Here is a 25,002-nt window from a genome sequence, read left to right as displayed (position 1 = left end):
CTTCGCCCGGAAGATACATATCGACGGATAACAAAACTAAGTCTTAAGACGACTGGCTAGCGTCTAAACAGAGCTTTGCATGTTTTTCACCGTCTCTACCAAGCCAGTACTTTTCGGTGGTCTTTCTTACATCAGGCTGACAAAAACGTTACTGTTCTCCGGCTTCGACCAGAACGCTCAAATTAACTAGATTACATGCAAAAATAGTGAGCTCATGGCTGGGTCTCAGTATCCCCAGACCACGAGGTCACTCCTAAAAACAGGGCTACTACTTATTATATTACTATTGTTTTGGTTCAGTAGATAAAAATCATCATCTCCATCGAAGATGGATCAACCCTTTCCCCCCTACTTCTAGCTCCTCATTCTTGTCAAAACGAATTAAGATCTTAATTAAATTCAAGTCAGGACATGACGGATACTAAAATTCAATATAAGTTCATAAAAGTCCACGTCCCGAGACCCTTCCGGATTCTTGAATCCGGTGAATCAAGCTTCTTAATATCCAGTTCACAATAACTCGGAAGGCTGGGTTTTACCCTTCACCGTTGCTCGCAACGGCCTTGCAACTATTGTAACAGCACAATAGTTGCAACTCGGAACGTCCTCTGCTGTTCGGTAGTTCGTTGTAGTTTTTTAGTCTCGATTTCGTACTGTTCGTAATCGCAGATAAAAGTTGTTCTGTTTTTTCTTGCTCTTTTAGCTAAAAATGGCCGTTTCTGACGTTTCTCAGAAATATGACGTCATAATTCGAATTTTTAAAAATTAGAATTCCAGAATCTTCCAGCCTTCACCGTTTGGCTAATCGTTCAAATAACGTCCTTATCCGTTCTAAATCGCCAATTCGGAAGGCTTGCTGCTAAAATACCGAATTCTGCAGAAACTGCATTTTGGCCATTCTGGTCGAATGTCACATACTCCCCGGACAGTCCGGTCAATGTCCTCATTGAATCGCGCAATGTTCTAAGTGGTTACAGTGTCATCGAACAGAATTTACAAAATGCACGAAATTACTTTTACCTACGTCACATCGACTCACTGCAGAATATAAATGGCATCATCCTACATCACTATAGCCTTCAAATTCTTTCATTAATCTGCACATTGAGGATATGACTTAAGATAAAACATATTTTCTGACTTCCAGTGTCAATATCCCGATTGAAACTTTTTCTCCTAGATTTAAAAGGTGTTGGCTTGCAGGACAGTCCTGCCAACCAACAAGCTAAAATTATCCTACTATGCTCCTTCCCTTCGGAAATCTTGCTTGTTTATTGTCCTGAATATTAAAACTAAGGAACTTTGTGGTTAGAAAGAACAATGCAACAACCTCCCTCCTCAAGAAGTTACTCAAGTTTTTCATGTCACCACAAAGTGATCAGTCTTCCTAAGTGATTAAAAACAATCATGCAGGCTGGAATATTTAAATATACTCTTCCCTCAAGCCTTTCTAAATAAATAATAAGTGAGTGTCTCTAAAGCCACTTCAACTAAAACCAAAATGCAAATTTATAAATGCAACAATTTCCAAACTCAACTTAAATGTTTCAGTTTTCAATTACAACTTGGTTGCTTGGTTTCTCATTTGAGTTTTTCACACACATAAAACAATTTTGAGTTTTAACTTTCCTTCATCATCCCTTTGTTCTCTTCTTTTTTCGTCGTTTAGAAGTTCTAAAACTTCTAAATTCTTCTAATTTTCTTTCTTGTTGCCTCTTGTTTTCTCGACCATTCATCAATGCTCCATTTCCTCCTCCTGTGACGCTGACTCTGCACTCTCGGTCTCCGTGTCTTGTAGCACGTCATTGACTATCCTGACGCTGTTGGAAGCCGTCCTCCAACACTTCTGCTCTTCCACCCTCTGTTTACAGCAAGGTAGGGGATCCACGTTTGATTCTCTGTTTCTACAGAAGCTGTTGTGGAGACACAACGTCACGTTTCTCTCCAAATCTTCTTTCAGCATCTCTGCCTTCTCATTTCCACTACGCTCGCTCGTCCTGGAAATTCTTTTCACAGCGGTGGTCACTGCATTCCGATGGGTCACGAAAGCTCGCTTGAAAGCTCCTGCCCCAATGTCCAGCTGATATTCACTGTACACTCTGCCATGTTTCGACATATGCTTTTTCGCATACTCGTACAACCATGCAGTCATGTTAGCTGTGAACCATGGCATCAATCGTTTTCTTGCCCATATCTTCTTCACTTCCATCGGAATGTTTAGAACTTTGCACATTGTCTCAAAAAGATCTAAATCTTTTAGACAATCTAATTTCTGCAATTGTTCTCTCGTCGGTGCCTCCTGTCTATTATTTTCTCTCACATGAGCTTCCAGCCATCGTATCGCCATCATAACTCCCACTATCACTATTGTTATGGGCTGTGATGAATCTGGTAAACCCATGGAGAGCAGCTCTCCAGAGTCCCAGATCAACACCAGATTACTACGCTTGGGATACCACCAGGTCTGCAGCAAGCAGTGGCAAGGAAACTCGTCATGTGTCAACATGATGCTCCTCCAATTCCGTTTTCCCGAAGCTTCCAGCAATGGCTCCACTTCCATCATCACTCGGTGGATCTCATCATTCTCATCTACTGCATTGTAATCTTCTTTCCTAGTATTGACTCCAACTCCTCTTTGGTTCTTTCTGGAACTGCTGAGAAAATCTTACACAGTAACTCGTAAGACTTTTCAGACATTCTTGCCAACCTCACGCACTTCGGCACTGAAAAAGCTTGATCCACGATCGTTCTTGTGCTCTTCACGTCCACAGCCACGAAATGTACAGGGTATCTGCTCTTGCACATTGGAGCCAACGTTGAACCCACCAAATATCGTGCTCCTGATGGTCTACAATAAGTTTCGCTGTGTCTGATGTTCATCTCCGTTTCGATTGCTTCCCTCCATTTTCCTATATACTTCTGCTCAGTCTGCAGAACTCCTGGGAATACCTCTACGCTGATGGCTGTGACCATCTCATGTTTCTGTTCTAGATTCAATAGTGACTCTAAAGAACCAAACATGCTGTAGAATCCTAGTGCTGTCACTAGATTCACATCGGTTCCTCCATGGCAATCTGCTATCAGTTCCGTTTCCGTTCTTGCTTTCATCACTACATTTCCAAACAATACCGTCAACTGCTTGTGTTGTTTCTCCAGGGTTTTCACACAGTCTAGACTTCCACAAACGTGACCCTCTAGTCCACAGACTTCCGCCAGACAGCTACCAGGTTTGACCCAGTCTTCTGGTCCCCAGCCAGGCAACTCCACTCTATCTTCTGCGTTGCTCTTAGAGGCTGTTATCATCACATTATATATGATGTTGAGGTCACGCAGGTTACAGTCCACATTCAGTTCCCTCTGTACGTCCTGTGTCGCCCGTAATATTGAGTCAGCGTTGGGACTAGGACACCACGATGGCTTCATCAATTCCCACACTGCCATCAAGCTCGTTCTCAGTAATTCATCTGAGAACCCCAACCCAAATTCCACTCTCTTGTCGGATTTTGGCACTGAAGGTGCAGTCACCTCTTCTTCCAAGACCAATCCCAATTTGGCCTGTGGATTGTTAACGCTCTTAGTCGTCACAATTCTGGACGTCCAGAATCTTAGTAACACCGCCTGCTCATAATCAAAGAAGCAATCACGTATGTCTTCACTCAGGAAAGGATTGTATGCTATCCCTATAATCCCGGACACATAGCTATAGGACTTCTTCTTGATCGGTCCACAGTATTCACTGGATTTTGGCAATGCTCCCATAGATTCTTTAGTGAGCCTCAACTCCTTGTTTGAGAATCTCCTGATCTCGTCTATCTTTTTCATGGGTTCCAGTTCTTCAGGTTCTTTCATGTTCACCCTCATCGGTTTACTTTGCTGCATATCCAGCATTGCTAGTAAGAACATGGCTTTCGTTCGCTCATCGCCTTCCTTCAACATTTTAACACAAGTGCTTAATGCAGGTACTGAAATCTGCTCTATCAGGAATCGAATGAAACAGAGAGCGTCTCTCCGCTTTGCACACGCTACTGCTGCTCCCTCCTGGACTATCAGATCCCTCAGATTCGTCATAAGGAAAACTTTTTCCTCCTTTGATCTCTTCCTTTCTCCCGAATCATATTCTTCGCTAGTCAGTCCCATCTTGCACCAGGCGAGCCTGAGTTGTAATTCTGTCCTTACGTAAGGTACTGCCACGAGAGCATGTATTCTTGGCGTAGTCCTCATTTCCTCTTCGAAATACCTCAATACTACTGCTTTCCATGGAAGGCTCACCAACTGCTCGATCGTCTCCGCCTGTACGTCAGACGACGCCAAAGTTCCGTACGCCTTCTGCTTGAGGGTGGTGCCTTGCAACATTGTTTCCAGATAACCCTCCATGGCTTTTTCCTCTTCCAGGGCCATTACATGCCCTCTAGCCGAGTTTCGGTATTCCAACATCTCCATGTATCCACCGGTGGGTTCATCTATCGACACTGTCTCAGACACTGTCAGTCTGTTGTATTCCACTGGTGTTAGTTGTCCTGCAACACTTCCCTTTCCATGATTCATTGGAGATGGCTTGAAGTCCCTCATTTTACTCTCTCCACATTGACTGAGTATTTCCATTTCTAAAGTCGCTCCAGTCAGAGTGCGGTCACTCCTTTTGGATTTATAACCGGTTGACTTTAACCCAGCCATGAGAATGGGTGGCACCATCGCTATATCAGTTAATATTCTATCTGTGCCAGACAATTGGTAATCACCTTGCCCCAAATCCATGACTTCCTCAACTCGTTTTCTTTTCGCTGAGTTACCAGCTTTCATCGATATTTCCGAATCCACTTTCGTCTTTCCAATCCTCCTCGGCATCACTCTGCTGCCTAACTTCATTTTCATCGCATTGATTTTATCAATCACCATTTTCGATCGCATCGTTCCTCTCCTGGTCCTTGACAGGTACACTACACCACCTCTCCTTCATTGTCCTGCGGTGTCATCTTGATGGGAGAATTCGCTTCACTCTCATCAGTGGCTGAGTCGATCAATAACTCACTCAGTCTCCCTTCACACTCATCAAGCTTGTCAAGTACTTCTCTCACCAAGGGTTGATTGAGACCTGTTTTGAGAATGGACTGGGTCCCATAGCTCTGAATCACAGTCCAGACTTCTTCCATGAACGCCACTCTGTCCAGCTTACATCCCGTCCTACTCTCGTGGTCTCGGTGATGTACTTCCCATTCTTCTTCGGGTAGCGTTCCCAAGAAAGGTACTCTGGCTGAGGCCTCTATTCTTCTCCTCCGAGGTGATTCCATGAGGATTCTCTGATCGTTATTTCTTGTATTGCCAGGAGAGCTGCTCTCCGGCAAATTCCGTTTCATCTCCTCAAAGGCTGACGGAGGTTCCAGTGTCGAGATGCCTTCATCCGCTGGCTCAGTCGTTTCCAACGTGTCTGCATTATTCTCAAGATCACTGAAGATATTGAAATCCAGGCTGGATGTTCCTCCTGTCGATGCCCTGTCGTCCTCCCCCCCAGCTTGATCTTGTTGCATGGGTTCTTCCGTCTGACGGTTTCCACCCTGTCCGTCATCTCCTTCTGACTTGTCCCCATTCGAGTTCGATGGTCCTTGTTTGTCATCATCAGCTTCTTCCTGGAATCTCGGTATGAGCAATGTACCGGCTGATTTATCTTCCTCTTCTCCATGGACCACTTTAGTTTCTTCGCAGCCGAAGGGTGCTAGGAAAATTCTCGTCTGCAATATTCCCGCAACTTTCATCTCTTTTCTCACACTAGTCAGGATTACTGAGGCCTCAGGCAATTCAGTCCTGCCTCTCATCCTCATTGGAGCTGAGCCTAGTCGTCTCCATTCCTCATCAAATCCTTCAGGCTTGGGAGTAGCGGCGCTGCTTGTTCGCCCTCTCGTCGCTTGATCCGTGTACGCAAATCGTGTGTACTGTAATACGGCGGCATTTCTCCCCACGAAGTATGGATCCATCGTCGCCGAGAAATTCCCTATTCTCCTTTCATTGGTTTCGAATGCTCTCAACCTAGGAGTTTGTACTACGGAGACTGCTCCGAGCAACATCCTTCTTATCAGAGGGAATTCGGGGATTGCTTCGGGTAGCTTCTTGTAATCGCCCCAGTCCTTCGTCTCTTCTCTCACCTTGTGATACGCTGCTGTGAGACGAGGCACTCTGGTCATTTCGCCATTCGTTTTGTCATAGGGCCTCAGATTCCAAAGCTTTGGAAACACCTCGATGTGCCCTCTTTCTACTTCTCCCATGCGGTCACAGAAGTGATCGTCAAAATTGATGACTGTCATCTCTGGCTCCGATATTTTCGCAAATAACAGATCTTCACTCATGAGCTCTCGCAATGCGTGCTGCTCACACCAGTTCAGTGTACTACCGTCCACTGCCGATATGAGGTTCAGGTGCAACACCGACCTCCTATATGCTTCCACTTTAACGTCAGGGAACGCAAAGGTGACTGCTGGTCCATAGATCACTGTCACGAACTCCGTGACTCCTCTGATCAGTGCCAAGGGATCGATTCTCATAGCTAAGCTCAAATCTGTTAACAGCGGCATGCCTCCAACATGTCGTCTAACATCTTCCTCTCTTTCAATTGTCTCGTCTTCTCCGGTTCCAAAGCGATTTTGCTGCAAGAGATACTGGATAAGAGTGTGTCTCAGGTCTCTTATTTTGTTCCACGAGTCTGTGGATTTCTTCATATCCAGATTCCTCACTCTCTCTTTCATCTGCTCTGGACAACGTGCCAGTTTCATCAGCCCTCCCAAGTTTCCGTGGGTTATTGCGATCAACGTCAGAAGTCCATCTAGTCGCAGGTTCTGTATTCCATCCGTAAGCAGTATCACCGGTCCTTTCACGAAATTCTCCGCTCCAAATGTTACAAACAGGGCTATTAATTCCACTATCGATACTTTCACTACCGCTTGGAGGAATTCCTTTATCAAGTAGTGCGAGACTTTCGGGTAGACTTTTGCCAAGAAGGACGCGGTCCATCCGGCTCCCAACCCTTCTAGCATGCTGTCTGTCCTTTCAAATCCCTCCTGTCCTTTCACTTCCTGGGTCCAGAAGGTTTCCAGAGTAATCTGACACATTCTGTTCACGAACTCAGCTGTCTTTTCTCCGGCATTTTCCGCCAGGTTCACCTCCTTCAACAAGTAGGCGTATATCTTAGTGATCATTACTGGGCCTTGCTGAAAAGCATCTGCACCCAATGCCGCTACTCTCGGATTCAGGTGTAGCCACTGGTTTGCTTCCGGCTTGGTTCTCAGCACCATCGCTTCCAGATGAGCTCTCGTCTCCAGTGAATTCTTTCTTCTCGTGTCTTCACTCGCCACTTCCATTGCTCGGAACCACAAGTCGTTGGACATTGCCGTAATCACTCGATGGTCGTCATCTATTCCTGGTTTCAGTTTGAGTTGCCGACTGAAGTTGGACAGTTCCAACCCCAGCACTTCGTCCAACACCAACATGTGTAGCGCGTGGTCCTTGAACCCTCTCATCGCGTTTGAGATATCTGACCATACTGCAGGCAGTTCAGCCTTAAGTGGCCTCAGGTTCTCCATTTCTATCATGCGATTCGGGGCTGATATGATCACATCATATTTTCCCTCCGAAAGTAAGGCTACCATTGCATACACAAATTTCAGTCCATCCGGGAGATATGCATATCCCGGAGACAACGCAAATACTACTCTCAACGCCACTTTGTTGAATGTTCCCTCCTTTGTCGCGTCTACCACTTCACCCATTGACTCCAGGATGTCTTTTATCGCGGGCCATACTGCGTTTTCTGCTGTTGCAGGATCTCTGAGCCTGCTCAGAAAACCTCTACTGTGTAGATGGTCATTGATGCCAGCAAACACAATCGTTATCGGGTTCATCTCTGTCTGCCTCTGTACCCCTATAGCCAATGACACTGATTGCAATAGGTCTAGGTCAACTGCGGCCAGCATTATGACGTCCGGCCAAAACAAAGACTTAGAGGTGTACACGAACTCTGAATTCGCTACTACCATGATCTTGGCCTTTCTCATTTCTGCTTTGTCGTAGGCGGCGAAGATGCTCTCATCTTTCTTTATTGCTGTCAATCCGCCATATCTCTGGGCATCACCATCTTGGTTCACTTGTTTTGGGTATACTCTCTCCTTCACATGACTAGGTGGTGTCGTCAGTTGCTTGAATATCTTCACGTGTTGTCCAATTGGCGCTCTCGCCGTCAGGAATCTTCCTGGCCTTTCCTCACGATTCCTCTCCTCATGGTTCAATCTGACATCCTGCAACGGTCTTGCATTCACAGGTCCCATTGTGTTATTGGAGGGCAGTCCTTCCAAGTCAGCAAATCTTAAGGCTGTCGTGGAGCTGAAATTTATGCTAGCGGCTATCAACCATTCTACGCCGGTTATTGAGTATAATCTGCTGACGGATAGCGTCGCTCCATTTAGCATCCTCCTTGCATCTTCGATGAAGCTTACTTTCTGCAGGTCCAGCTTCATCAGTTCTTCTTTGTATATGTGCCAGGGAGACGGCATGGGTCTAGACCATAACAATGAGCCTCTGTTCGGTCTCTCTTCTCGACTGCTACTCGTTGTCTCCGATCTAGTGTCTGATCTGGACGTGCCTGCTACTCCTTCGTTTGGTTGGTTGACGGGTCCTATCCTTCTCCTAGGATGAATTGTCCTCCTCGTCGGTGCTTCTCCCAACCGATCCTGCACGTCAGTTCTTCGACCTGATTCGCTGGAGCTTTGTTGCCGGTAATTTATTGCGGCTGGGACTGTACCCAAACGCGTTTCCAGGTTAGGAGGCACAAAGGTAGTGATCACCGTATCATTCACCGTTCCCTCTTCCTTCAGTACTCCTGTGTCAGAGAGTTCTGCTTCTAACTCGTCCAACCGTTCTTGGAAGACTCGATTCAACCAAGCTTGTCCCTCGATGGTGTCAAAGTGGATGCCATCCGAAGTCAGTCTGGCTTGCTCCATGGCTCTCAATTCGTGTTCAATGTCCATAAGGATCATTCTTCCGGCATTTCGATTTGCTAGGTTTCTTATGATGTTGTTCCATCTCATGACTCCCTCGTTGTGCCTTCTTCCTGATGCTGTCAGGTTTCTTGCGTTCATTGGCACCGTGCAAACGGTCAGTACCGCGCAACTGAACTTCTGCCAGAGAGTGGTGAACAAACACACCATCATTGATTCCCACTGTGCTTCCTGCTCGTCTGATCCTCTGGAGATATCATTCGTCCCAACTAATATCATCACACTGGGTATCCTCCCGGGATTCATCAGCTCCACCATCCGGTATAATTGGGCAATTGTCGCGCCTCCAAAGGCCATCACCGTGGTGACCCATGAGGTCCTCAAATTCGTTAGCACTCGGACTAAGCTGTCTCCCAATATCAGGTGAGATGTCCCGAGTGGTGGTTGCTGCAGGTTCACAGCCGGGCTCCAGGTAGCTCGATTGAAGCAGGCTCTCGGATCTGTCTCCGGAACTCCCGTGAAATTATACTTTAATTGATTATTCTTCTGCACGTCCATTACACGAGACACTTTCTTCGCTGGCATCTTCCTTACTTTTCTCTCTGTGATCTTCGAACTCCCCCTGAGTGGCGTCACGTCACTTATCCCTTGTCTGATTATTGTCTGGGAGAGTTGTACTCTGCCCGTATCGTCAATCGTTCCATAGGGTGCAGTCACCCCGGAACCTGGTGCATTCTTGTTAGCGACCAATCGTCCAGCGGTCTCTATCAGTTTTCTCACTGTCTGTTCTACGACGGGATCACCCAAGGTGTCACTAGGATCCGGGATTGTTACTCGGTTCGTCTCTGCTGGAAGCCGTGTCTCCGTTGTTTGACTCATTTCTCGAGGTGTCAAGAGCTCCATCGGGGACTGCCCACGAGGAATATCTCTTGCAGGTATCACTTTCTCAATGGACGTCGTCAACGCCACCTGCTCCGATCGCTCTTTGTATTCCTGCCTTAAGCGTTCGATCTCTTGACCCTGCTTTTTGTTGCAGTCTTCAAACAACTTTCTCCACATGTCCCGGTCTTCCTCCATCGCCAGCATGGTCTTCGTCATATCGTCTAACTCCTTCTTCGTACTTCTCAACTGATCGTTCATCTCGTCCAGATCTTGTATGGTTTGGTTCGTCTGAACCTTCTGTGTTACTCTCGCCCCTTTTGGTGGCACAGCTACTCTCAGTGGTGAACCAGACGAGGTCGCCTCACTGTTCATCTCCTGATGCATTCTCGTCAGCCCAGGTTTGGGCTTGGAGGGCATTGGCATCTCACCTGGTTGGTAAGTCCTAGAACTTCCCAACCCAGGCTCATTCGCCAAGTCACTCCCTGAGAGAGCCCCGTTTCTCCACCTCATCACTCTCATGTTCGGGCGGTCTAGTACTCCTCTTTCTCCATATGCTGCCATCAACAGGACTTCCGTGGGGCGGTCCCCACGGTTGTCGTGCCCCAAGATGTTAATCAGGGCGGTCAGCAACATGACCACCTCTGGGTCCTCCAGAGCGAAGTCTCGTTCGATCAGCCGACGATAGATCGCATCTACCATCGGTCCTACATATGCCTCTGCCAGGTCCATCAATTCATCCAGGTTGAAATTATCCATACTGTTCTTCTCCAAATTTAATTTGATTTCGATTTCAAGTTTTGACTCAAGTGAGCAATTAAATGATCAATCAGGATCTAGAAAAGAAATCACGAATGTCACACTTGTCAATTTCACCTTAACATACATCGTTAAAATCTGCTTAAAGACAGTTCAGATAAAAAGATATTTACCCTAAAATTTATTAAAATCAATTGGTTTCTAAAATTTTGGAATTCAACCTAAGATTGGACAATCCAAACTTTGGATCTATTCCCAAGATCGTCATCTAGTTGTTCATGGCCACTAACCCCTACTTACCCATGATCTTAATAACCTAACACATAACATAACCTAACATAACACACATATCACATATTACATGCAACTTGGTCCTTTGGCCTAACACCCTCTCGCACATCACTCAGCCTATACTTAAGTAATATTTCTTATGTAGATATACTTGTATGTTCGTGTCAGAGAATATCACGTGTACAAGCGCGTACAATTCCCGAGGATGCAGTCTTCCTCTATTTGGATCGTACACTGGAAGCGAAAGCTCCTTCACGTCCATTTCCACAAGGAAGTCCCTCAGCCTCGTCAAAGACAAGACTAGATTTTTTGGGTCCACGTGTTGCTTCTCTGTCGCCCTCGTTACCAGGAAGCATAAGTACTTTCCCGGTATTTGCGACACCGCCGGGGGTAAGGCTGCTACGCCCCCTATCCCTGGTCTTTGCTTCCAAAGGAATTCCACGTTTTTATATTCCCTCTTAAAATCTGCCGCTAGCGCCGTCCTAAAACTCATGTCTGCGGTGATAGCTACCGCACATGTTCTGTTTGTGAGTATGAAATCACTGTCTGTTAGTATTATGTTACTTGAATATTCATTTGGTAAGTTAAAATATGACTCAACTACCCTGCCTATGTCAGGTTTCTTAGGTTCTTCGCCTGTTTCTGCTTCTAAGTTTCCTGTTTCTCTTGCTATTCTCAATTTTTTTATTATCAAGTTTTCAGTGTGGGTAAGTCCTACCCCCACTCCCCGGACAAAAATATCCATCGGCGTCCCCGTCGATCGCATACCGGGTATTAAGTCAAGATTAGAAGCTGGAATGAGGAGTTGTCCTTCCTGGGCAGCCCAGGAAGGATCATCTCGTTCGGTCTTAATGTATTTCGCGCTTTCGCGATCTACGTCTTGAATCGTAACGCTGGTCTTTTCAGGGTCTGATGTCATTTCGTTCAGCCACTCTAAGACACGCAGGTTCGTCAGGTCTTGTTCATTTGACTGCTGTTGCTCATCGTCGAACTCCACCTCGGGTTTCGACCAGTCGTCAACCCACTCATCGTTGTGATCATCGACTATGTCAATGTCCTGTGACACTGTTATTTCCTCTAAACCCACTACTTCCTCCACTATTTTCTTTAGATCTATCCTATCCACTACAAAGTCGTCACCGTAAGGATTGTATTTCTTTCTTAGTCTCGTCCCGTCTTTCTGACGAGTCTGCATCGTGAACGGAAGATCTGGTTCCATGTTCTTGGGAACCTCTGTCTGTTCGGAATCCTGCCAATCTTCCTCTGCGTAGGGCAAGGTTTCATCGTCCGCTTCGATCTGTTCGTTTGGATCCAGGTCCAATGGTGTATCCGTACCTTCCTCTACGACTTCGTTTCCATCGTTCTTCTCCCTGGTGCCTTTTTCATTGACCTCACAAGCAGGATCCATCATTAGATAATCCCCTTCTTCCATGTCTGCAGGTATACACCAGTCTTCTGTCGATGGATTGTGTGGCTTGATGTTCTCGTAGTGGGCGGCTCGGCCAGTACTCAGTCTATAAAAGCGTCCCTCTTGGTGCACCTCTGTAATCATGAAGGGTCCCCTCCACTTCTTCAGAAGCTTTTTTGTCCCTTTCGGTGGTATAACGTTCTGAAATACCCATACGTAGTCTCCCACCGAGTAAGCCTTTGCACCAGCTGCTTTCTTGTCGAATCTTTTCCTCTGCCTTGCCTGTGCCTGCTGAGTGTTTCGTCTACACAAGTCGTTCAACTCCTGTTGGCGTCTGATCACATCCCTCACGTAGACCTGTGGGGATGTTTTCTTTCCCTCATACTCTGGGTAGAAGAATGTCAAGGGTAAAGACTTCTCGTGTCCCGTCAGCATCATGTGTGGACTGACTCCAGTGGTGGAGTGTTGCGTGCTATTATAAGCTCCCATCACCTGTGGAAGGTATCTGTCCCAATCGGTCATGTACCTGGAACAATATACTCTCAGCATCGATACTAACGTCCTATTCTGCCTTTCCACTAAGCCATTCGTCTGAGGGTGGTATGTCGTGGAGTGAGCCTGAGCGACCTGTGACCGTCTCATAAGCTCTTTCGTAAGCTCGCCTACGAAAGCCGTTCCATTGTCCGATTGAAACGTCATTGGACACCCGTGTCTTGCTATCCACGTATTGATCAGGTGGTCGCATGTCTCTTCCGCTGAGGCAGTTATGCAGGGCACGGCCTCTGCATACTTCGTGAAGTGATCTATCATGACCAAGACTTGGTTGTAACCGCTGTCGGTCATGCATATCTTCTGGTGATCTATCTGCACCACCTCGTTGAATTCAGACGATTCAATTGATTGTAAAGGAAATCGCAACTTCCTAGGATCCTTGACCTGTTGGCATGACAGACATGCTGTCACCCATTTCTCGCATGCCTTTTTCATCCCAGGCCACTCAAAGCGCTTCAGGATCCTCTGATACACTTTGTCGATCCCTTGATGGCCCATCTGATCATGCGACCTGAATAATAGTTCTGTCTGATAGAGTTGCGGCAACACTATCGCGTTATATTTGTATAAGACCTTGTCTTCTTCTCTTCTCCTGCAAGCCACGATCCCGTCCTTGTTCAGATATAATCTCCCCTCCTTCTGCATGAAGTATTGTCTCAGGATCCTATAGCTGTCTTCTTCCAGGTCACCTTTGTCAGGTGCACCGTTTTCTATCCACCTTTTTAGGTTGATTGTCATGCGATCATTTCTCTGCGCCCTTAGAAGGTCCGAGAGTCTGTATCTCGCCTTCAAGTACGTCTTCATGATTCTCTTCTGACTGTTCAGCTCGTTGGGCTGATGTGTGTCTTCTTCCATCTTAACGCACCAAATCTTCGCCAACGGTTGTGTTTCTTGTTGAAACGGCTGAAGATCAGTCCTGACTACCTCTTTCTGCGGCAACAGGCTTATCGAACGTTTCGATACCGCTATCGTTTCTAAGTCATCCGCTGCGTTGTCAAAGACTCTTTCGCTTGGTATTAGGTAGCGATCACTGTCAGGATCCTGGTACACCTCTCTGTCCAGGTTTCTCGCCCGAGTTTCCACTAGTAGCGTGTGTATCGCCAGTTCTGACAGTTCTGATCCCGAGGTCGAATCCCTGTCTGAATGGGTGTTCATTCTCGAGCTTTCTGACTTATCATCCGTCGAAGGTGTTGTGCCGGAGACTGCACGCTCCTCCAGATCATGTCCGTATTTCCTTCGCATCCATCTGAACTCCCCGGACAAAACTTTGTTCTCTAGGTCCTGTTTCTCATCAGGAATTTTCTCGTCTATCTCGGACTCCCCGGACAAATTCACTTGTCCCGGGTGTTGATCTTGTGATTGCTGGTTTTTCTCCTCATCCTTCTCCCCGGACAAATAGTCTTGCAGCAGATTTTGTTCTACCTCTTCACCCTCTTTTTCCCGGTCTACAAAGGTGACGGTTTTCTTTCGCTTGCTGCTCCCCTGTTCTTTCCGTCCGTAAGAAGTACTGGTTAAAATCTCTTGGGGTATTGAGGATACTAGTTGCTGAACTATTGTCCTACAATCCCTCTTGTTCTCTTCGTGCTGTTGTCTGGACGGCATGATCTTCACTTTCTTACTGACTGTTAGCGATGCCACTGCTGCTGTCCACTCGGGGTCATCTCTGGTCACTTCTCTTTCTAACAATCCACCCAGCATCCGCATTACTTGTGGTGTGACTTGCACCGTTTTATCCAATAATGAGAGGCTGTTTATATTCATGCGAGAGAGTTCTTGCTGGACCAGGTGCGAGCGCAGCAACAAATCTAAGGGGACTGGATCCTCCTTGGACAGGATCTTTATCTCAGCTGCTTTCTCTACAGGTAACTCAGGATGCCCTGGAATTGGATGTCCAGACTTATCCAACCATCTCGTTAAGGGAAGCGCTTCATAAGTTTCTTTGTCCAGAAACGAGAATCCCTCCTTTACTTCCGCCTGATTGGCCTGCTTCTGCTCCAATCTTTCATAGAACTCAGTTTTCTTGCTGAGACTGTCAGCATTCTGATGTTTATCACGCATCCTATGTTCGATTATCATATGGTAGCCATCCAATCTGACTATCCATCTACCAATATAACTCTGATCCATCGAGTAGGTCTTCAACCAGGATAACGCTCTGTTGTCCACGCGTAACTTGAAGGGAGCGCTCCCCAAGTATGCACGGTACTTTTCCACGAAGGTGACTACTGCAAACATCTCTGCTTTCGGTGCGCCATATTTCATCTCTGTGTCACTCAAGACCTTGCTGCCGTATGCAATAGGACGGAGGACTGTTCTTCCGTTCCATTCTTGCTCCTGATGCAATATTCCTGAGATGGCCACTACCGATGCGTCTGTGTCAAGGACATACATGCCCTTTTCTGTAGGCATGCCCAGCACTGGCGCTTCGCACAGTTGCCGCTTTATGTTCTCGAAAGCAACTTGTGCCTCATCATTCCATTCGAACTTTTTCCCTTTGTTGCGCATCAGCTTCTGCATCGGGTACACCTTGTCCGCGTATCCTTTTATGAATTCTCGGTAGTAATTGGCAAACCCTAGGAAGCTCATGAGCTGTGTGTCCGTTCTAGGAGCTTTCCATGTCAGCACAGCCTCTACTGCTTCTGGATCTGGCCTCACACCATGCCGGTCCACCATTCTCCCCAGGTACTTGATCGAATCCCTAAGGATTTCACATTTCGATGGTTTGCATTTCAAGCCTGCTCTTTTCATACATCCGAAGACCTCATCGAGTCGATCAATGTGATCCTCCAGGGTTGGTGTCGCTATGACTACGTCGTCCACGTAGCACATCAAGAGATTCCCGTACTTTTTGGTCACTCCTGTCAAAGCCTGAGCCATCAGCCTTTGAAAGGTTGCTGTTGCATTGCACAAGCCGAAGGGCATCCTCTTCCACTGGTACAACCCCAATTCGCACGCGAATCCTGTTTTCTCCCTGTCCTTCTTTCGCAGAGGAACCTGCCAGAAGGCAGAACCCAAGTCCAATGTGGTGAAGAACTTTGCATCACCAAGTTTGGATAGGCTCTCGTCTATTCGCGGTATCGGGTACGCATCTTTAATCGTTACCGCGTTCAAGTAACGAAAGTCGCAACAAAATCTAAGCTGCCCCCCTTTCTTTTTCGCCATTACTACTCCGCAAGCCCATGGTGATTTCGAGGGTTCTATCATGTCGTATTCAAGCAACATTTCTATTTCCGCTCGGCACGCTTCCGATTTATGTGGCGTCATTCGCCTTGCGCCTTCCCTATGGGGAACGGCGCCCTCTTCTAGTTCGATTTCGTGTTCGACGAAATTACAGCAACCGATGTCCGCCTTATGTTTTGAAAATACTTCGGCGTTCCGATCTAGGAGGTCCCGCAATTTTTCAAAATCTCCCTCACCTATTTTTCCTTTTAAATGTTCTATTTCTGGCAAAACCGGTTTGTCAGAATCTAGTTCATATGACGAGGGGCGTTCCGGAAAATTCGAGCAGCTTGATAAGCCGTCGTCCGTTTCGGATTTCATTGAAAACAATTTACGAATAGATTTTAATTCATCAATCCTCTTTAAAATTTTATCTTTATTTGCATGATAAGGACAGTCTTTCACACTATATTTCTTCAAGTTTTGTGTCTCTTCATAGTCGGTCCTCATCGGCAATGCGTAACCAAGCTTCTTTCCACGCTGGATTGAAACCGTGGTGTCCAGTGTGTTCAACAACACACTGACACACAGTCCGTTTCGCGTTACCGAGAAGCTCCGGCCTAAAATCACCGAACTCTGACTATTTGGATTCGGTACTAAGCAAACCTGTTTACTATCACTTAACGAATTTAAATTTCTCATTCTAAAAATCGCTACTACAGCTTGTCCTGGTTGTAACTTTACTTTTCTATCCAAAAAAACTGGTACCTTATTTTCATCTGTTATTATCCTATTAATGGGTCTCTTAACATACTTTCGGTCCGGGTTTCTAATCCGTATTAGACCGTTGTTTAAGTCAATCATCACGTCAAAGTTCCTGACAAAATCTCTGCCCAAGATGAATTGGTCGGCGTCGTCCAGATTCTCTACCACCAGGAAGCTCATCCAAAGGTTCCGTCCTCCCATGTGAAGGACCGTCACCGGTGTTCTTCCGGCTACGTAGATAGCTCCTCGATTTGCAGCGGCTAGTCGGAGATTCGTAGGAATCAGATCTCCCCGCGTGAAGCCCATTCTCTCCCAGGTTTTTATCGGCATCACGCTCACCACCGCGCCTGTGTCCAGAAGCCCTGTGACTCCGATTTTTGTTCCGTTGGTGTCAAGCAGGTGTGCTGTCACATCTGCTTCATATCCAATATGTACCGCGTCTTGTTCCATCATGGCGTCATGGCCTATCCTGCGGACTTTGAGTTCCTCTTCACCCAAATAGATCTGCCCCATTTGGTCATCATCTGTTGTTATGTAAGTCCTGGTGTAGATGCTGATTCCATCCACGTTCAGCATTATTTGATACGGCCCATAGACCTCCAAGTAGCGTCCATGAAGTTTCTTCATGCGAGGGCCACCCGTCGTTAGTAGTGCTCGCACAGCTCTCGACTCAGTGCGTGGCTCCACCTGCCTCAGATAATCTGCATATGTGTCCAAATGCATTAAAGTGAACTCTGATGGTTCACTCAAATTTCTTATTACCTGGTGTCCAGCGACTGAGATTATCGACTGTATCTTCTTTCCTTGCGGCGCCATGCCGAACCTCTTACCGGAGATCACTTTAAGTTTCATATCTAAACTGCTTGGTGTTTTCGTCTCCTCGAACTCCGTTGCTTCGAAGGTATTCAGTTGCTCCTGAAGCTTTTCTTTTTCCAGTTCAAGTTTCACTCTTTGTTCGATCTCTTTCGTCACCAGTTCCTGTTGTACTCTATTTAGAGCATCCTTTGCGGCTGCCTTGTAATCGATCTTGAAGTCATCGGCCGCAGTTGCTGGTTCCGGTTCACATGCTTCTCCTGTTACCGCTTGCATTTTCTTTGCCGCCAGCTCTTGAGGTTTGTCCTTCCTGCGTGCCTCTGCTTCGTTTAAAAGTCGAGCCTTGCTCGCTTTCACTCCTGATAAAGCTTCTTCATGCCTTGGATGCTTGATGTCTGCCACTGCATCCCAGAATTGTGGACAGTCTGATTTAAAATGACCTTCCAAGTTGCAAAAGAAACACCTCGGGCCGAATTTCGCAATTACTCCTCTCATGAAATCCTCATGTTCCAACTCTGACGCATCTTCGTCCTCGAGGCTAAAGCCTATTGCTTTCATGCCTTGTTTATAAGCTGGGCATGCTGACACATGATGGTCTGTTGAACTACAATTAGCACAAGAGCGTCTCTTGTCCATATCGTCCCTCGGTTTGTACCAATTGTTCCCTTGGTTCGCTGGTCCGTTGTTAAAATTGCCATAATTGTTCTTGTAATATCCAGATCTCGAAGGAGGTTTCAGCAATAGATACTCTTTCGATTTGAGTCTCAACTCCTCCGGTGTTGGCGCATTAGTTGATAGTGGTGTGTAATGCGTTGCTAGCATCGTACGAAGTTCATCGTTTTTCACACCATCGATGAATTTTGAGGCTACGGCCAGGTTCATCCTTCGATTTGACTCATCCGGTTGGCTGCGTCTTCTCAGCATTTCCAAATCATCGAGAAACTTGTCTATAGTTTCATCTTCCCGCTGCCTCCGTTTCTCGAAGCGCATCATCGCCTGGTGCCCCTGCACCCCTGATCCGAAACGGTTCAATAAGATTTCGAAGATTTTTTCAGCAGTGTCGCGTTGATACTGTTTCTTGGCCATGACACAGTTCAGGGCTGTCCCTTCTAAGTTGCTGGTGAGCGCGCTGCATTCCTGTCTCTCAGACAAGTCTTCTTCCTCGAAATGCAGCTTCATTACCTCTATCCAGGTATCAATACAGCCATCAGATTCGTCTTTGTAGCATCTTGGTTTCTTAAAGACTCTTCTGGACTTTTCACTGCGTTCATTGGTTCTAGATAACCTCGTCAGGAACGTCTCCAAAGACCTGTTCAGGGGTTCAAATGCTGTGGCCATTGCCGTAGCATCCCTTGAGTGTCCCGCCTGAGTGTCCTCACACCTTGTCGAAGGCTCTGTGTGCGGTACATCCCTACAATCCGAATCACCATGAGCGTTTCCCGCTTGGCCCATGTGACTCCTCCTCGGGCTTGTATGCCCCATGTTGCCAGAATCGCTTCTCCCGGTCGCATGTGTGCTTTGCGTTGGTCGTTCGTTCGAGGTTTGTCTGTTCCCCGTTGAACTTGCTCTACTGTTCGGGCCCCATGCTGTATTACCCCTTGTGGCATAGCCTGATGAACTGCCCCTGCCTCTAGTGGATCCATTTGTCTTCCTCCTTTGATGTTCATTGAAGTTCACCCTCGGTTCCCTGCTGGGACCTCCCGAGTTCGGCTCTCCTTCTTTTGGTCCACTCTTGCTGCTTAGTAGCCCGTCCAACCTATCCATGATAGCCTGCGTTCGCCTCTCCATCATCGCGTCTATCTTTGTGTCAAGAGACCCAAGAGACTGCTCTTGCTGAATTCTTAACTTCTCCATGTCGGCTCTTAAGCGTAACTCCCTCTGTTCCGCCTCTCTTGTCATTCGCGACAAGTTCCTCGTCATATGTTCGTCTGTTCTTTCTTTCAAGCGTTTTTCGCTTCTGTCAACTTCTTGTCTGTTGCGGTTTATTTCTTCCCGCAGACTTTCTCTTTCAATGTGAACTGCTCTTTCCAGTTCACTCATCCTTATCGACATCTGTTCATTTTGTTCTCCTAAACTGCCCACTATGTTGTTTAAGGCTTCCTCTAGTGCCGCCCCGTTATCCATGAGTGGCGTCACATGTGGTGGTGTAACTCTGTCGGTCCCAGGTAGCTTCGTGCTGGTAGAGATCCGGGCCTTGACTCTCTGTCTTGACGTTTTATCATTATCCATTTCAGGATCCGCTAACGCGTTGCCAAGCCCTCTGGTTCTACTCTCTTCAGGTTGTGGCTCCGAACTTGTCCTGATCGCGAAGTCCTTCGACTGGCCCGGTGTGTTTGCCTCTTTGCTTATCGTTGTCACTACACCAAATTTATCCATGGTTCCAGTCTCTCTTCCGACGTGTGCCTCACTCTCCTGGATCGAACTATTGAGACTGACTTGAGATCCAAAGTCCCCTTGCTCCTCTTCATCCTCTTCCTCCTGGGACTCCCCATCGTTTCCTGCTCCTCCTCCCATGCTGAATGGAAAGATGTTTCCGAAGGTGTTCTTCATTCTTTCTGAGAATGATGATGACGTTGTTTGTTTCCCCGTTCCGCCTGCCATCATAGTGTTGTCTGTCGGAGATCTTCTAGTCGCCGTTACTTCAGTTGAGATGTCGGACAGTTCCGACATCTCCTCTCGACCCAACGTCCCGGTGGAAGTGGCAAAATCATGGCCTTGTTCTACCGGAGTAGATTCACTCGCCAGCCTTCTGCCTCTCCCTTCCAGTCCATTTACTCCCTGGTTGTCGTTCATGGTATGGTCCGCATTGACCTCCACTTCTAACAGTTCTCTTCGCTCTTCTGAGGTCTTTTGACTTCTCGTTTCAACCATTCTGCCTGAAACCGTCCCCTCTTTATCGGACCGGGTTCGCTTGATCCAATCCACAAAAGGATCGGTCATCGTTTTTCTTTGCTTTTCAGGTATGAATTTCCTAGAGCTATTACCTCGTTTTGGTATCCTTGACTTGTCTAAACTCATTCTTTATTTGTCACTTTCCTATGCCTACTCTTGACTCAATTGTTAGAGACCTTATAGTTTTATTAACAATAATAATGACACAACACAATAAATTTCACCAGATTCTATTAGATAGTGACCACGAATCCCTGTATGTTGTCAGAGTACAGTTTGTATAAAATTTATTCACACTAGCCGATTATCGGTCCAAAGATCTGGAAACTAGCACAATATGATGTTATCAGTCAATTTAAAAGATAGTGTAGTCACCACCCAATCAAGCACAGTTTAGGTTGATTTAAAATCAAAAAACAAAAAAAATATATATTGACACAATATGAATGTATATATAAAAAAAACGTATGTGTCTTGTACTCTTAGTCAGTCGCAGTACAATAGTCGAACCTGTCTTTTAAAGAAAAAGCTTTCCCTGCTTGGTGCTGCACCAAACAGACAAAATTTGAAGGCAGCAATTTTCTCAAGTGGGCGTCTATTGCACCCACCGAGTACTGTGTTACCTATCTGCCTTCGGACTGCCCGAGCTAGACCTACTAAAGTCCTCAAGGCAGTCACTTTTCCCAAAAACGTATTATGTCCAATCCACACCAATGAACCACGTTCTCTTTAATTTAGACTTAGTATCGCGAATATCCGAGTTTGGACTTGTTTTGTATTAGTCTTGTTCTTATCGAAAGGCAAGTTACCAGCGCAGTCACTGATACCTAGCCTGTGTATTAATAACTTAATACTTCTCACTTTTTAGTCTTTCTTTCGTTCACCTAAGTCCTTAATAAAAAAAATACCCCTCCGGATTGGCACAAATAGGACCCTTCCGGATTTGTCAGAATCTAGACCCCTCCGGATTTGGACCCCTCCGAGTTGGTTAATACTATACCCCTCCGGATTTGGACCCCTCCGAATTAGCTCAAATAAGACCCCTCCGGATTCGGATCCCTCTTGAAAAAACTTCGACCCCTCCGGATTGGGAGCCCTCCGATTTTGTAAAAGTAGCTTTTAGGAGATTTCCTTTTTTCAACCTATACCCCTCCGAATACGTTCTCCGATGCAATTATGCTGTTTTAATTAACTGGGAAGGGTATAGGGTCCTTTCCTAGACCCCTCCGGATTGAAGTTAAGCCTCTTATTTGACAATTCACACTAACGGTGAAGGGTCTTGTCGCTGGCCTAACTTTGGCTCGGTTAAGCTTTTGCGGTGACTTTAGCCCTCCCTCTACGTCTAGAATGGCCTAAAGTTACTTTACTCAACCGCTATTACCTTTTGGTAAGGGTATAAGGGCTTTTCAGAAAAATTTGTAAAACGTGAAGGGTGTACCCCTCCGGATTTGTGTAATTTGCTAAAAACAATCTCAAAAAATTTTCTCTCTTATTTTTCCGAAAAATTTCTGATCCTGTTAGTAAGCTCAGCTAATTTCTGATCTGTTGGTACCAAGATCAACTCGATATGATCAGTAGTTCCAAAGTTATTAACCAAAACGTCTTTTTTTCGAACTCAAAAAATTTTCTCTCTTATAGGTTCCGCCTAACTTTTTCCGCAAATCTGGTCCTTTCGACCTAAAAATTATTGATCCGAGCTCAGAAGGCCTATACTCTTCTAGTTCAATGCAAAAGACCCGATCTAAAACGCTATTGTAGAAAAATTTTGCGAAAAACTATGCTACCTGGACCCCTCCGGATTGATGAATCCACCAAATCAAACACGTTATGTTCGATTTCTCTGCAACCCGGAAGGCTTTCGGGTAGCGGATTTTAAGACTTGTAGATTCACTAGTGGACGTTGTCCGAACAACTATTTTTACTGTCCTACCTCAAAAATTTCAAAAAATTTTCTAAATTTTTAGTGTTTCTTACTATCAAAATTTGGGAAAATTTGGTTTTTTGTACCAAACTAGTTTTAACCACTTCCGAACTAAAGTTAACCGGTTCTGCTTATTACAGTAGTGCAGTTACGATGTAACACACTAACTTAGCGCTTTTTTCCGTTTCAAAAAATATCGATATCTCAAAAATCGCGACTTGTGGGGGGATCAAAATATCGCAATTTTGACCCTAAAAACCGGTCAGTTCTCGTTGTTTTTGTCTGAAAATCGATATAAGACTATTAATATAGGCTATATAAGTAATAATATTAGGAATACTATACCCCTCCGGGTTTGTTTAATCTCCGAATTATGGTGCTTAACTCGGATATTCGCAGTTCGGTGAAGGGTCACTACAGTGCAGCACTGTCGAGCCCCCCACAGATTACTATCTTACTTTTTGTACCAAAAGGGATACAAAACTTGTTAACGACACCCAACAGTCGATTGTAGTTGTCGTTGAGCCTCTTCCTGTTGTTCCCTGTACTGCTTGCCGGATCGGTCTTCACCCCGGACCCTTCCGAATTGAGCGCAAATCAGCTGACCCTTCCGGATTGGGCGCAATTTATCATTAACGTGCTTAAATGGTCAAATAACCCTACAGTACAAGCCCCACAAACGGGCTACAAAAATGATCTTAACGATCCTGACTGATATAAATGCCTGTAACAACAATATATCTATCAACAACAAACGGGGGGGTTGAATCACATCTTGTCTGGGGGGATGATTTCTACTGATTTTTTACTTTTTTACTGTTTTTGGTTTTTTCGGTTATTTTTTATGTTTTTTGTTTTTCTTGGATACTATACCATTTTTTGTTTGGTTTTGCTTATATCTTTAAGTGTTTTTGGTCACAAACCACTCAGGGGATGAGGGGTTCGCGATTCCCCCCACCCTTCCTGGTTCGTGAATTTTCGGTCTTAACTAGGTTAAAAAACTATTCACGGCAATCCGGAAGGCTTCCGCGTTCCGAACTACCCTTCCGCCCCGGCGGTTTAGGCCTAATAAGGGCGTTAATGTGAGCATCCGCTCGGCGCGGTATGCTCGTTAACGGTTCTGCCGGTCATGATGTTAAAAAAGAATAACACCCAGGAGCGCCATAAAAACATACATGTAACATTCGCCCGGAAGATACATATCGACGGATAACAAAACTAAGTCTTAAGACGACTGGCTAGCGTCTAAACAGAGCTTTGCATGTTTTTCACCGTCTCTACCAAGCCAGTACTTTTCGGTGGTCTTTCTTACATCAGGCTGACAAAAACGTTACTGTTCTCCGGCTTCGACCAGAACGCTCAAATTAACTAGATTACATGCAAAAATAGTGAGCTCATGGCTGGGTCTCAGTATCCCCAGACCACGAGGTCACTCCTAAAAACAGGGCTACTACTTATTATATTACTATTGTTTTGGTTCAGTAGATAAAAATCATCATCTCCATCGAAGATGGATCAACCCTTTCCCCCCTACTTCTAGCTCCTCATTCTTTTCAAAACGAATTAAGATCTTAATTAAATTCAAGTCAGGACATGACGGATACTAAAATTCAATATAAGTTCATAAAAGTCCACGTCCCGAGACCCTTCCGGATTCTTGAATCCGGTGAATCAAGCTTCTTAATATCCAGTTCACAATAACTCGGAAGGCTGGGTTTTACCCTTCACCGTTGCTCGCAACGGCCTTGCAACTATTGTAACAGCACAATAGTTGCAACTCGGAACGTCCTCTGCTGTTCGGTAGTTCGTTGTAGTTTTTTAGTCTCGATTTCGTACTGTTCGTAATCGCAGATAAAAGTTGTTCTGTTTTTTCTTGCTCTTTTAGCTAAAAATGGCCGTTTCTGACGTTTCTCAGAAATATGACGTCATAATTCGAATTTTTAAAAATTAGAATTCCAGAATCTTCCAGCCTTCACCGTTTGGCTAATCGTTCAAATAACGTCCTTATCCGTTCTAAATCGCCAATTCGGAAGGCTTGCTGCTAAAATACCGAATTCTGCAGAAACTGCATTTTGGCCATTCTGGTCGAATGTCACATAAAATTTTTCGTTTGATTGTTTGTCGTTTTTTTCTAACATATCCTGTTGACTGTTCAAGTGGAGTGATTACGAGGTCATATTTTTCGTTGTTTATTTCACAGTTGTGCAATATGATTGTTTGTTTGTTTCCTAAATTGTCTAGTGACATAAGGTTTAGGATGACGGATGCAATATTTGAATTAGTGATTTTGATTTCTTAAACTGTTAGTTCTTACAATTTTTTCGGGTTAGCCTCAGTTGGGTCGTGTATTTCAGGGTTGGGGAGTATATCAATCCACAAGGTTCAGGTATAATTAGAACACAAGTAGTTCGTTAGATACTATTTTAAACTTACTAAGTTTAAGTATTATCGTGGGTCAGGTAAGAGGGGGGATCAAGTGAAGGATGAATAACCGAAGTTCTTCACTGTTTATCCTATTTAGAATGGTTAGTGTGATTGAAAAATTTCTATTAGTCCTGGGTTTTGAGAAAGGGTTGGATAGTGAA

This window comes from Symsagittifera roscoffensis, chromosome 1, assembly GCF_963678635.1.
Source record: "Symsagittifera roscoffensis chromosome 1, txSymRosc1.1, whole genome shotgun sequence".
In the NCBI taxonomy this organism is placed as follows: Eukaryota; Metazoa; Xenacoelomorpha; order Acoela; family Convolutidae; genus Symsagittifera; species Symsagittifera roscoffensis.
This window is presented reverse-complemented; position numbering follows the sequence as displayed.